Source organism: Boleophthalmus pectinirostris, unplaced genomic scaffold (genome assembly GCF_026225935.1).
Source record: "Boleophthalmus pectinirostris isolate CB_2022bp ecotype Guang Dong unplaced genomic scaffold, ASM2622593v1 HiC_scaffold_1, whole genome shotgun sequence".
Taxonomy (NCBI): domain Eukaryota; kingdom Metazoa; phylum Chordata; class Actinopteri; order Gobiiformes; family Gobiidae; genus Boleophthalmus; species Boleophthalmus pectinirostris.
The window spans coordinates 32,643,952-32,656,267 of NW_026570970.1; positions in this window are offsets into that span (position 1 = coordinate 32,643,952).

A 12,316-nucleotide genomic window follows, 5' to 3' on the forward strand; every position below is an offset into this window, starting at 1 on the left:
CAGTATCTAAAAGACAGTTTGCCTCTCTGCCAGCAATAGTGACACTTGCAGTAGTTCTGGTGCCGACCAAGCCCTTTGGAAGATTGACAGACTGCGTGGTTGTCTGAGTTTCCTTTAAAGAAGCTTTACATGGTTTGGGACATGGTTTGTCTGCTACAGCCTCCACTTGTCCCGCAATGGAGGCTGGAGTCAGTTTAAATGGGGCTTACTGCTGGAGCCATTTGAAGATTCCCAATTAGCTTGTTTCTCTTTCAACTGTTTTTTCTTTGTGGCAACCAGGGACGGGTTTGGTTCATTTTCACATGCTGAAGCAATGTGACCATCCTCTCCACATTGAAAGCAATACCATGGTCGTGGCTTTACGTTTGTTTTATCAAAATTCTGTGTAGATGTGGTTCTCTTTTTTGCAGGTCGAGCCTCGATTTTGGCATTAGTTGTCTGGCATTTTGGCTTTTGTGACTTTGGTTGTTTCTGTTTCTCACTTTCTGCTTTCCAGCTGCTGAGCTGCGCGCTCAGGTCAGCTATTTGTTTCTTTAACATGTCTAAATCTGACTCTGTGGTACTTACTGTTTGTACATGTGACATGACTCGTTGTTTTTGATTAGTGAAAGATGGTTTGTTACGACCGAGATGTTGCCTCATACGACTGACTTTTGCTGTTTGTTTGTCCTCTTCAGTCCGTAAGAGCAAGAGTAGTTCTGAAAAAGACGGGGGGCTTCCCTTCCTTTGCTCCAACTGGAGGTCATTGATCAGGCTGTTCTCCCAGCAGCCTCGACAAAACTGCTTCAACAACTGCTTATCAAATTCCGACTCACTGACACCTCCACGCCGCATAGCTTTTGTCAAGCACAGATGCAATCTTTGCAAATAGGTCGATGGCTGTTCGCCTTCATCCTGAAGGGTGTTCATAAATCGAGCAAAGAGCTCATCACCATCTTCCACAGCTCCGAAAGCTGAATCAAGCACTTTCAAGTACTCAGCAGGCTTAGCATGTGGGCCTAAATGCTTTGTAAGATCTGTGGCGGGTGGCAGAAGGCTGTCAAGTATTCTTTGTGTGCAGTTTAAGTCTGACACAGCTGGGTCTTTTATGAGCACTTCCACACTTGTGCGCCATGTATCGTAATCTGCTTCATTGTTTGGACGAGGGACACGACCAGAGAAGGCTCTAAATCGGCTTGGCATGGGTGAGTGTGAAGGCATTTCACTATTACGCACTACATGTTCGACCACAACTCGTTGGACACTGGGCGGATTGAGTTCAAGTGTGGGATGAGATGTGGCATTAGGTTGCGTTCGCTCAAGGTTGAAATCAGTCAGGTTTTTGTTTGAAGTTGGGTCAGTGGACTGAGAAGATTCTACTATTGGATCAGGGGTAAGTAACTCACCGCCTTGTGTGTCTTGTGACTCTGTTTCAATACATTCAATGGGTGCAAGGTTTGAGTGTTGAGGTGACTCAGGAGGTGATACTTTCAGAATAGCTAGCTCTTCCTTCAGAATATCCTCAAGTGAGTTTCCACAGAGATTGGCTATTTCGCTCAGCTGTTTCATGTATTCTCTTGTGGCACTCCTTGCATTTTCTGCATAGACTTCTGCCAGGCTTTTTATTTCGAAAGTCATTTCAGGCTGAACAGAGCTTTGGATTGTCAGGGGCAGAAGGGGCTTTAAAGATTCCATAGCAGTGCCATGAGTGAATTCTACAATGACATGCTGATCAAACTCAGATTCACGGTTGTCTATGCGAAAGTGGCGGTTAACGGAGCCATATTTCTGAAGGTAAGTGGCTATTTCTTCATCAAGAATAGTTTTGGTAAGACCTTTAATGATTACTGAGTTAGGGACTTTGATAGATTCTTGTTGTATTATCTCCATTTTACCGGACTTGTCTTTTGGCCTAATAATCTTTTAGAATGTCTGTTTGTGTAGAGTCTCACACACTCACAATATCTCCTGGCTGGCTGGCTCGCCACTTGTAACCCTCATGTTACAGTCGGAATATAATTTTAACCCCAAATTCCACTCCAACTGTACTTTAAATAATTTGGACCAGAAGACTCGACTACTTACAGGAGCAGTGATGTGAATGAGACTCAGACAAAGGCTTAAAAGTTTTAAATGCCGGCTTGTATTAAAGTAGAAAATAAAATAAATTGTAAACAGGATTATCTCTTTTGGTACCAACACTTCTCATTGACAACTTTCTTTACAGTCACAGTAGTCAACAGTTCTTACCTGGGTGCACCCTTTCAAATTCACATTCAATTTAAGTTCAACAAAAATATCTGGTACAATTCAAGTTCGATGGACATTACATTCATCAACAAATCAAACAACAAACCCTTTTGTGGAAGAATGACTCTACCCCACCCCAAGTTCACTTCCTGCATGTAGATATGTGTACAGTCCGCAAAAGTCCTTATGAATTTCAGGTAAGTTTAACGTCCAGTGTTCCAGGGGAATGTGTGCAAGGAAGGAGCAGCAAATGACAAGGCGTGGAAGGGTATGTTGCTGTGGGGCCTACCACACTGCACCGTGCAGTAGATGATCGACTCAACCAGTTTATCCAAGGGGGTGGCTCGCCATCAACGACAGGTCCGCCCAACAAAAAAACCTGACCTGTCGGACACAGTGTCATAAAATACTATAAATGCAAAGAAAAACATTCTCACAATCTGTTCTGATTGTAACCTTTGGCTTGTAACATTACCCATGTTCACAAGTAGGAATAAAATCATGAAATTACTAATACATTCTCAAATCAACAACATGAACTGCATTAAAATCGCAGCGAAAGACAAAACATAGATTAATTCCCTCTGATAATCAAATATTTTTTTACAAAGTAAGTATCAACCATATGTTTTTTTTACAATTTGACATGAACATAAACAACAAAATGCTCACCGATCTCACAGTAGTGAAAAGGCTGGAGTTCAAAATGGCGCTTCCTCCTAACCTCTCTCTCGTCTAAAACCAAAAGTGCAAAGGGTAAAAATAATGAATTCCTAACTTAATATATCGTTTCTTTCAAATAAATATGCGAGATATAACGTTTAACTTCAACGATTGATCGGTTTAAATTAACATTGTGCGTTAAGTTTGTACCTGTATTTGTTTTTTTTTCAACTGCAGTTTTCTGCCAGTGTCTCATGTGCTCGGATTGGAAGAAAGGAGAAAGAGACCTGGTGACTGGTGGCTGCGCGCGTGTGGGGCCATGGGGCGGGACAAGTGCGCAGATAAGGACAGGTCACTGGACCAGAGCTAAATGTCAATCACTTGGAAAAATTAACTCTTTAAAAGCTGACAATTAGTCTGTTCACAACAGAATCATGTAGCAGTCTGGAACTACTAACAAAATACTGATTTGGGCTTTAAGCATATTTTATTAAAAGCACTCAATTGTCAAATATGGGCTACACCTACTTACAAAAATTATTCTTGTGAGTTTTAAGCCATGTTTTAACAAAGTTACCTCATCAGAAATATAATGAGTTGCGTTTTGTTTCATTCACACACGTTTGAGTACACTGGATTAGGCGCAATATCAATAATGTTGAATTCTTTCATCTATTTTCATACATAAGGTGCACCAAATTATCAGGCGCATTAAGCGATACAAACAGCTGACACTTGAGACTGATCCCTTAGTCCAGGCATCCATGATCCATTGGTGTAATTCGCCCGGCGCTGCCTCCCTGTCTAGGTGAATGTGTGTAATGAATGTTAATGTGGGTGGATGATTTAAGTTTTTTTTTTTTTTTTATGAGGACGACTCAAATTTACATTGAATAATAATGGGTTTAATGCAGCTTTGTGCACATTTGTTTACGCTTTACAGAAACTAAACTTAAAACCACATGACTCATTTACATAAACTATAAGCTCTGAAAAAACAGCTCCCTCCTTGTGCGCTGATGCGGTTCAGCTTCTGTCGGACTCTGCAAGGCTCCTGACTCCGGTAGCCATAATGCTCCGACAATCCATCAAACGGTGCGGCTTTGTAGTTTACCGAAGTTGTACTAAAACATTCAGACAGATTTTTGAGCACCGTGTACCACATAAAATCAGTTTGAAGTCAGTAAGCACAACCAGATTTAATACATAAGGCGCACTGTTGATTTTTGAGAAAATAAAAGGATTTTAAGTGCGCCTTATAGTTTGAAAAATACGATAATCCTTTATTACTAGTCCAGGTCTTTAATTATCCATATGATTCTAGTGTAGGTGTATGGATTTTAAAAACACAGTGAAGCACTTCCTGTATTACCACATGACCTCACAAGGTGGAACAGGGTGTTTTCTGTTTGGGAGAAGAACAGCCAATGGACCATATATTCACTAATATAGACTGGAGTAAAACATGTTTAAATCCTTTCAAATACTGCATTAATAACAAGATCAAAGAACTATATTGGAATATTATTCACAAAATTTACCCGACCAATTTACTCATAGCCAAATTCAAGGAAATCGAAACATATTGCACCTTTGGCCATAGCGAAGAAGAATCCATCCCCCATCTTTTTTATTACTGTAAATACTCAAGGAAACTTTGGTCATATTTAGAAAGCACTTATCCAAGAAAAAACATCCGTCAGAATTCATTTGGACTGCTCAAGCATCAATAAATCCAAATTCTCCAATTTCAGACCTCTTTTCAAAATCATTATACTCGACATCAAAAATTATTTTCAAACACTGAAAACTATTTCATTATATATAACATAACATTATATATATTAAAACTAGAGTCCGACCGATATATCAGTTGGCCGATATTATTGGCCAATATAAGCAACTGTAAGTATATCGGCTATCGGCCGATATGCTTGCTGATAGGGGCCGATATTTCACGTGGGCATGTTATACCTCGTTATAAAGCTTAGACTCTCTACATTATGTTCATTTAATCCAATTTACAGACAGATAAATTTATCTGCGGAGTCATTTGTCAGTGTGTGTGTCTGTACTGTCCCTGAACACACCACAGAGTCACGTGTGTTTGTTTACACCCGCAGACACAGATCCATGTGCAACACTGAGATTATTTTCTTTTTACGGACAATTGGTTTGAGTCTGGATTAAAAGGACATTTATTAGTGCAGACTTGTGATGTGAGGAGGAGCCTGTGTGAGCGGTGAGTGTTGATAATATGTCGACTTTGAAGCTAGTTTTGGTTCGTTCCGATAGGTTAGTGATTAGCTGCTGTAGCTCTCACACATAAACAGGCTGTTTTCTATTGGTCTATTGTAAAGTGACTGTATTGGCCGTATATTTGTTACTGGACCTGCATTGATATGGAAATGAGCTGTGAATAGATGTGTGAATTATGACATTTGCGCATATAATGAATTACCGCGGCGTGCAGCATTTACGGCTAAAGGCTAATAGCGATTGTTTATTTACTAGCTAGGTTAGTAGTGACAGGTCAGTCGCGAATGAAGCGGCTCTTAGAGCCGGGATTGAGAGCCGTGTTTTCTCTTTCTCTCACTTTTTTTTCTTCATGCCGCGTGCAGTTTGACAGCGGCAGCGGCTAAAAACAAAACTTTCATGAATATGCGTGTGCATAGGGTAAAAAAAACTTGCATATATATATATCTATATCTATATCTATCTATATATATATATATATATATTATATATATATATATATATATATATATATATATATATATATATATATATATATTCAGCATAAAATAAATAACTAATCTTGGGATCGAGAGAGGGAGAGAGATAGAGACCGAGTCCAGACACAGTTCTGGTTTAGTCCTGTTTTACACATGGTTTAGATCAGTTTTAGTCCTGGTTTAGTCCTTTTTCAGTCCTGGTTCAGTTCTGGTTCAGTCCTGCTTTAGACCTGCCTTAGACCTGCTTTAGTCCTATAACATATCATGTAAAGAGGCAGAATAACAATAATAATAAATGTTGCCTAAATAAACCCAGTTTAAAATCCACCAGAGCCAAACCTTTGTTTTTTTATATAATTCAAGATTTACAGTGAATTTTTACATCGGCGATTATATCGTGAGCTGGATTATGGATTATATCCAGCTCCCATTATATCGGTATCATATCGGCCACAACAAAATCCATATCGGTTGGGCTCTAATTAAAACACTTAAAATTGTAGAAGAATTTGAATTTTCTTTTCAGTTTCTTGTAATGATTTTCTTTTGTACGCGTTATATGTCTCAAGTTAAGTTTACATGTATGTCAACTTTGTTTTGGATTAGTTTTGGCTTTAAGTTATGTATGTATGTGTGTATGTGTGTGTGTATGTGTGTATGTGGTTATGTGTATGTATGTGCATATATTTCTCTCCACCCTCCACTCCTGCCATAACTGTGAACTGGACTTTGCACTGATGCGACAACAATCCCATCTGTACTTTATACCTTTGTTGTTTTTTCTTGTTGTTATGTTTCTGTAATAATAATAATAAAAAAAAAAAAAATGTTTGAGAGAAGAACTAAATATAAGCAAGGTTTGTGTTACAGTGGTCCCTCGTTTATCTCGGCGGTTACGTTCTAAAAATAACCCACGATAGGTGAAATCTGTGAAGTAGTCAACTTTATACTTTACAATGATTATATCTGTTTTAAGTCTGTAAAACCCCTCAGCACACACTTTATACACTTTTTTCAGACAGGACAGTTACAACCCTTTTTACATCCTTCTTAAAACTTATTGCTGCTGTCATCCTTTTGTTATTCTCTTCCTTCTTTATGTAACGAACCAATGATTCATTAATTCTGTAATGCAGCTCTACAGCACTGAGTCCTGTACGGGTCCATTTTTGGAGACTCATTCCCGTGCAGGACAGTAAAGCACTGCACCCGCCCGCTAACCCGAGATTATATCAAACTGTTGCGCTGCATATGCCACAGACTGAACCAAGACTAAACCAGAACTACCCCAGGACTAACCTAGGACTGATTCCAGGACTGAAGAGGAGAACTAATCTAGGACCGAACTAGGACTTTATAAAACAGGACTAAACCAAGACTAAACCAGAACTGAAACAGGATTCACTGTCGGGACGGGCTCGAATGTGACTGCAGGAGAAAGTACTGGCTCAGCTCTGCACCTCATGAAGGTAAGCGCAGCCATAGCCCAATCGCGCTTTAAATCCTGGTTTCAGCAACTATTTGCGGACACCCAACCGGTGCAGGACTCTGCCACAGCGTGTAACCTCTCCCTTCCTTCAGCGTGTCCAGAAGTTCAATTTTTTTGTGCGATGGTTACATCTTCCTCTTCCTTTTGGGTGCGACCACAGGAGCCTTTGTCGACATTGTGGGTTTTGTCGGGGAGAAAACTTATAAACATACATGACTTCAGAATCACACTGCTAGAGATCCAACATATATGTAAATTTGGCTAAACGCATTCAGTATTGTACAGGAGACAAGAGTCCCTTAGCCAATCAGGAAGCAGCGAGAGGAACGCAATATGTGTAGAATAATGTTTGAAATAAAACTAACCTTGCATTGCTTGAATCGTCGCATGTTGAGGGACTATTTTCTAATATATCAGTCCGCCGCTGCCAAGTTTTCTATCAGGATTTACCAGTCACTGCTACTGCTCACACATAAATCCTTCAAATGCCAGGTTAAAATAATTCTATCAACACAGACATTTACATCAACAGTCTGGCGTAATAATAGATTTGCTTTAGGTGTTTTGTGGAGTGGGTAAGACTGTTTTTAGTGGCAGGATAACTATGGCCATTGACATGCACTAGCCTAGCACCAGAGACCTCTGCAAATACAAGGACTGGATGGAATATTTTAAAAAGTGTCTCCACACGTCTCCAATACTCTGGCTCACTAGGAAATGAGGTCCTATGTCCAAAATTCTGGACTGTCCCTTTCAAAAAACTATAATACCATAAGGTGAGTGAAAAGGGTTAACATTTTATATTCAGCCCTAAAAGTCTGATCAATTCTACACATGTAGAGTGCTGTAAAATCATGGAAAAGTTTTACAGTTTTGTCAGTGAAGAAGAGAACCCTGAACAAAGAGGTTTTATATGTTGTCCATGCATATTTGACGATTTCAGCGAGCTCTCCCAGGCTCTATTCGAACCCTCCTTAAGGTTAGCTCTAAGATTCTGTTCCCACATGATAATTCTCCACAAAACTTGATACAAAACTGTGCACAGCAATTTGGCAAACTTGAGTGATGTGCAGTAGTTTCATTAGCGGGAAGCATGCTGCTTGTGTTGTGATAACGCTCTGAATGGTTAGGGTTAGGGTTAGTGATTTGGCGCGAGGAGCAAAAGGAGGAGAGACTCACAACATCAAAAATGAAAGTCATACTCATAAAGTTAATAGTTAAAACCCCATAGAAGTAAAAAGCCCTGTATTTAATAACAGGTATTTTTATTTGTCAAAAATACCTTCCTGTAACTAAACCTGATGGGACCATTTTTTGCTTCCATGGGCATAAATGAAAAGACAAACATTCGAATCAAGGGACTAACATCTTCACGGAGAGAAGCAGGAGGTGTACAAGCCTCCAGAAATGTTATGCAGTGCACCTTTAAAGATGAGAGTCAATCTACTCCCTGGAGAGTATAGCTGAATTTCTGTTCTTTAACATTGTTTAGACATTGTTATGCACCTTATTCCAGAAGTTGCATGGGTGCCTCAATCGTCATGTGCGCATTATTATTTTGCTTGGAGGCTGCTGATCTTCACAGCTAAAAAGTTCTAGTATATGGACAACAAAGCTGTTTTAAAGTCTCTTAGAGAATTATGCATTGTTGACTTGTTGGTGCACATGAACAATGAACATTTTATATCATATTTTAGCAGCAAAACATTTCTCATATTTGACATTCAAATGAATAGGATTTGCTTATTTATTCTTATTTTTATTCATTAATTTCTCCATATTTCATTTCTGCAGTCTGTTTGCAGATGCGTACTTAGATTGGTGACTTTATAAGACTAGATCGTGTTTATTATGATAGATGACGTGAATAACAATAATACTGTAAAGTCCAATGAAATCTAGAGAAACTCATTGATACATATTGCAAAATTCATAATTTGAAGATAACAATAACATCTACTGTGAAATCGAATGGAGAGAAACAACTCGCTTATAAGACAGTATTGTTTTTTGGGGGGAAAGGGAGATCTTAAGTAAAAAATGTACTTTTAAAACACAACATTGCTAAAATGTAGAAGTCATGTAATATTTTAAGTAAAATCCAATGTTAAAATCCATATTAAACAAGTTAAAAATAATTAATTGTAATTATTTTTCTGTATTTAGTGAAAATTTTATGTTTTGTAGGTTATCAGCCGACTCACTCACCTACTCAATCCTGCGAGTCAACCAATAAAAGTACTCGACTACTACTACTATGTTACAATAAACGATACTGAATGTTGAATATAATGTAGCTCAGACCTTTCTGTTTGTGTGCCCAGTATTTTAAATTGGTTTCATCTGATGGGATTGAGGAGGAAAAACAAAGTTTGCTTTCGTTTCTATAGTTTGATCATGTCATAATCTCAGATGATAAACAAGTCCCTTAATAATTTATTTCTTATATTATTTAAAGGAAAGGAAATTTTAATTGTAAATATGTAAAGATTACAGCCTACGTGGCTAAATTCCATCTTTAACTCTATGGGGGATTTACTGATTTTAAAAGAATGCAAACGTATGATCCAATAATGTTGAACCATATAATTATTTGTAAATAACTGGGTCTCAAATGTCTCATATTAATCTTGTGCTTTAAAGTTCTTCCATCTGACAACAATCACATTTTTGTGATAGCCACCACTTTCTGAGAATATTGTGAAAAAAAAAAAAGAGAATCTGTTGAAATTCGAGCCAGTTTTTGAGTCAGCACAGCCGAGCTCTAGGTGAGTTCCAAGTTTGTGCGTAATGCAGTAGGTTTGCTGCATTCACGTGCCTGTACAACTACAGGGTCCATGGATGGGTGCTCACCTGGAGGCGCACAAGCCCAGCCTCTCCCCTGGCGGGGGGGGCCCCGCAGCACAGCAGAGCTCATCATAGGTGAGTTCAAGTCTGTGCGAAATGCAGTAGTTTTGCTGCATTCACGTGCCTGTACGACTACAGGCTCCATGGACGGGTGCATACCTGGAGGCCTATAAGCCCGGCCTCTGCTTCTTTGGGCCTGTGCTTTTGAGTGCATTCTGAGCACTCAAGGTACAAGCCCACAAACCAAGAAGCAGACTTTGTTCAAACAAATGCCTGTCACGTGCCTGTACAACTTCAGGGTCCACGGACGGGTGCATACCTGGAGGTGTGTCAGCCCAGGTACCTTAAATGTATTTAAACATGTACAACAAAGTAGATCATCATAATGTAATCATGTGTTATTCCTGTGTCCACAGGCAGAGTCCAGAGCGTCTTCACTGGAATAAATCTTCACACTGTCCAGTTGTACTAAAATTTGAATGTGTTTGTTCCAGAGTTGTTCTACTACAAACAAAGAGTGATATCCAGCGCACTGCTGTAGATGTGGGGAAGTTCAAGAATGTTATATCTGATGTTTCAGAAAAAAGGAAGATGTTTGAGAACCAACAAAACCAGACCACAGATGAACAACGTAAGTAACTCTACTAAAATGATTTTAAACAATTTTTTCAAAATGAACTTCTTATTGAAACAGTTATTGTGTTTCTACAGGGTGATGTGGCACTAGGAGGACTTTATACCAGATGCCCTACCTGTTACTGTGTTTAGAGGAAGAAAAGCAGCACACAGTGAGCTTTCTTTCTGCAGATACAGTTCTAATGTTCTTGTGATTCTGTTCTGGTCCATTATTGTAGTAATAAGTACTTTAAATGTATTTAAACATGTACAGCAGAGTAGATCATCATAATGTGATCATCATGTGTTATTCCTGTGTCCACAGGCAGAGACCAGAGCGTCTTCACTGGAATAAATCTTCACACTGTCCAGCTCCAAACTGTGTGTCTCTGTACTTGTGCTCTCTGTGTGTTTGATTCTGTTTGAGACAATACAGAACTGTGGAAAACAAAAGACTGTTTTTGTATTCTTTTACATAATTAGATCAATTAAATTAAATTATACATACTTATACATTTCACAATAAGGTAACATAAGATAAATATGCATATTCAGCATGATTTGATCAAATTTCATCAACATGAAAAAGTGACATTCATGTTCTGAGAAAAATATGTGTAAATGGGATTGAAATAAGATTCAAAGCCTAAACATAATTTTATTGCATGCAACCGCTTTCCATAACTTTTTAATGCAAATCCAGCAACCTTTTTTTTTCAGTGTAAGTTTGAGGAAGAGAGACTGACATGAAAAGTCCAAAAATCAGAGGTGGGCAAAGTTTAGTTTAGTTTTACTGAAGTAAAAGTACAGATACAGGGGCAAACAGTTACTGAAGTAAAAGAATTACATGAAAAAAGCAACTACTAAAACTATTAAAGTACCTGTCTAAAAATATACTTAAAGAATAAAAAGTAAAAGTATTTTCCAGAGATGTTTTGAACAGTTAAAGATTCTTATTTTTCTACCTATTTTTGTGCTTTTGTGTATTTTGCTCAAAGTTGGGATTAGGCGTGTGCAAAAATATTTTACTCAATTATTGTTTTACAGCACTACAGTTTGTTGCTTTTTCAGAGGAAGGAAACCCATTTATGCAACACATTTGACATTTTCACTTGAAAACAAGAAGTGGTTTAACAAAGACTTTTAGTATCACAGCCATGATTAAGCCTTTATTATTTATTGAACCATATCAAATCTGAATGATACCCAGCCCTATTTGGGATGGAAACTCAAATGAACTGTTCTAGAAATGAAGTCTCAGCCATTTTAACAGTTGTCACACTGTAAAGAAAAGTACTTTTGACTTTTGAGTCCAGGTAAAAAAAAAAAAAAGTGGAGTAGAAAGTACAGATACCTACTCTCAAATGTAGGGAAGTAAAAGTAAAAAGTATCCACTGTAAAACTGACTTAAGTAAAGTACAGATACTGTAAAATTTTTACTTAAGTATTCTAGTTTTACTTTTGCACTTCGTTACCTTCCACCACTGACAAAAATGCATGAGTACTAAAATGGAGCACCTCTACAATCCGTGTATCATTCATTCATTCGTTTTTCAATATAAAACCAAAAATAAGAAAATGAAATAACAACTGCTTTCTTCATTATTTGTCCCCAAAACCAAAATGAAAAAACAGATAACGATTCGTTTTTTCAGTTTTCGATTTTGTGTTTAAATGAAGAATGGAAAAAACGGATAACGGCCATTTTCCGTTTACGTGACTTTTGTGACTGTGATGC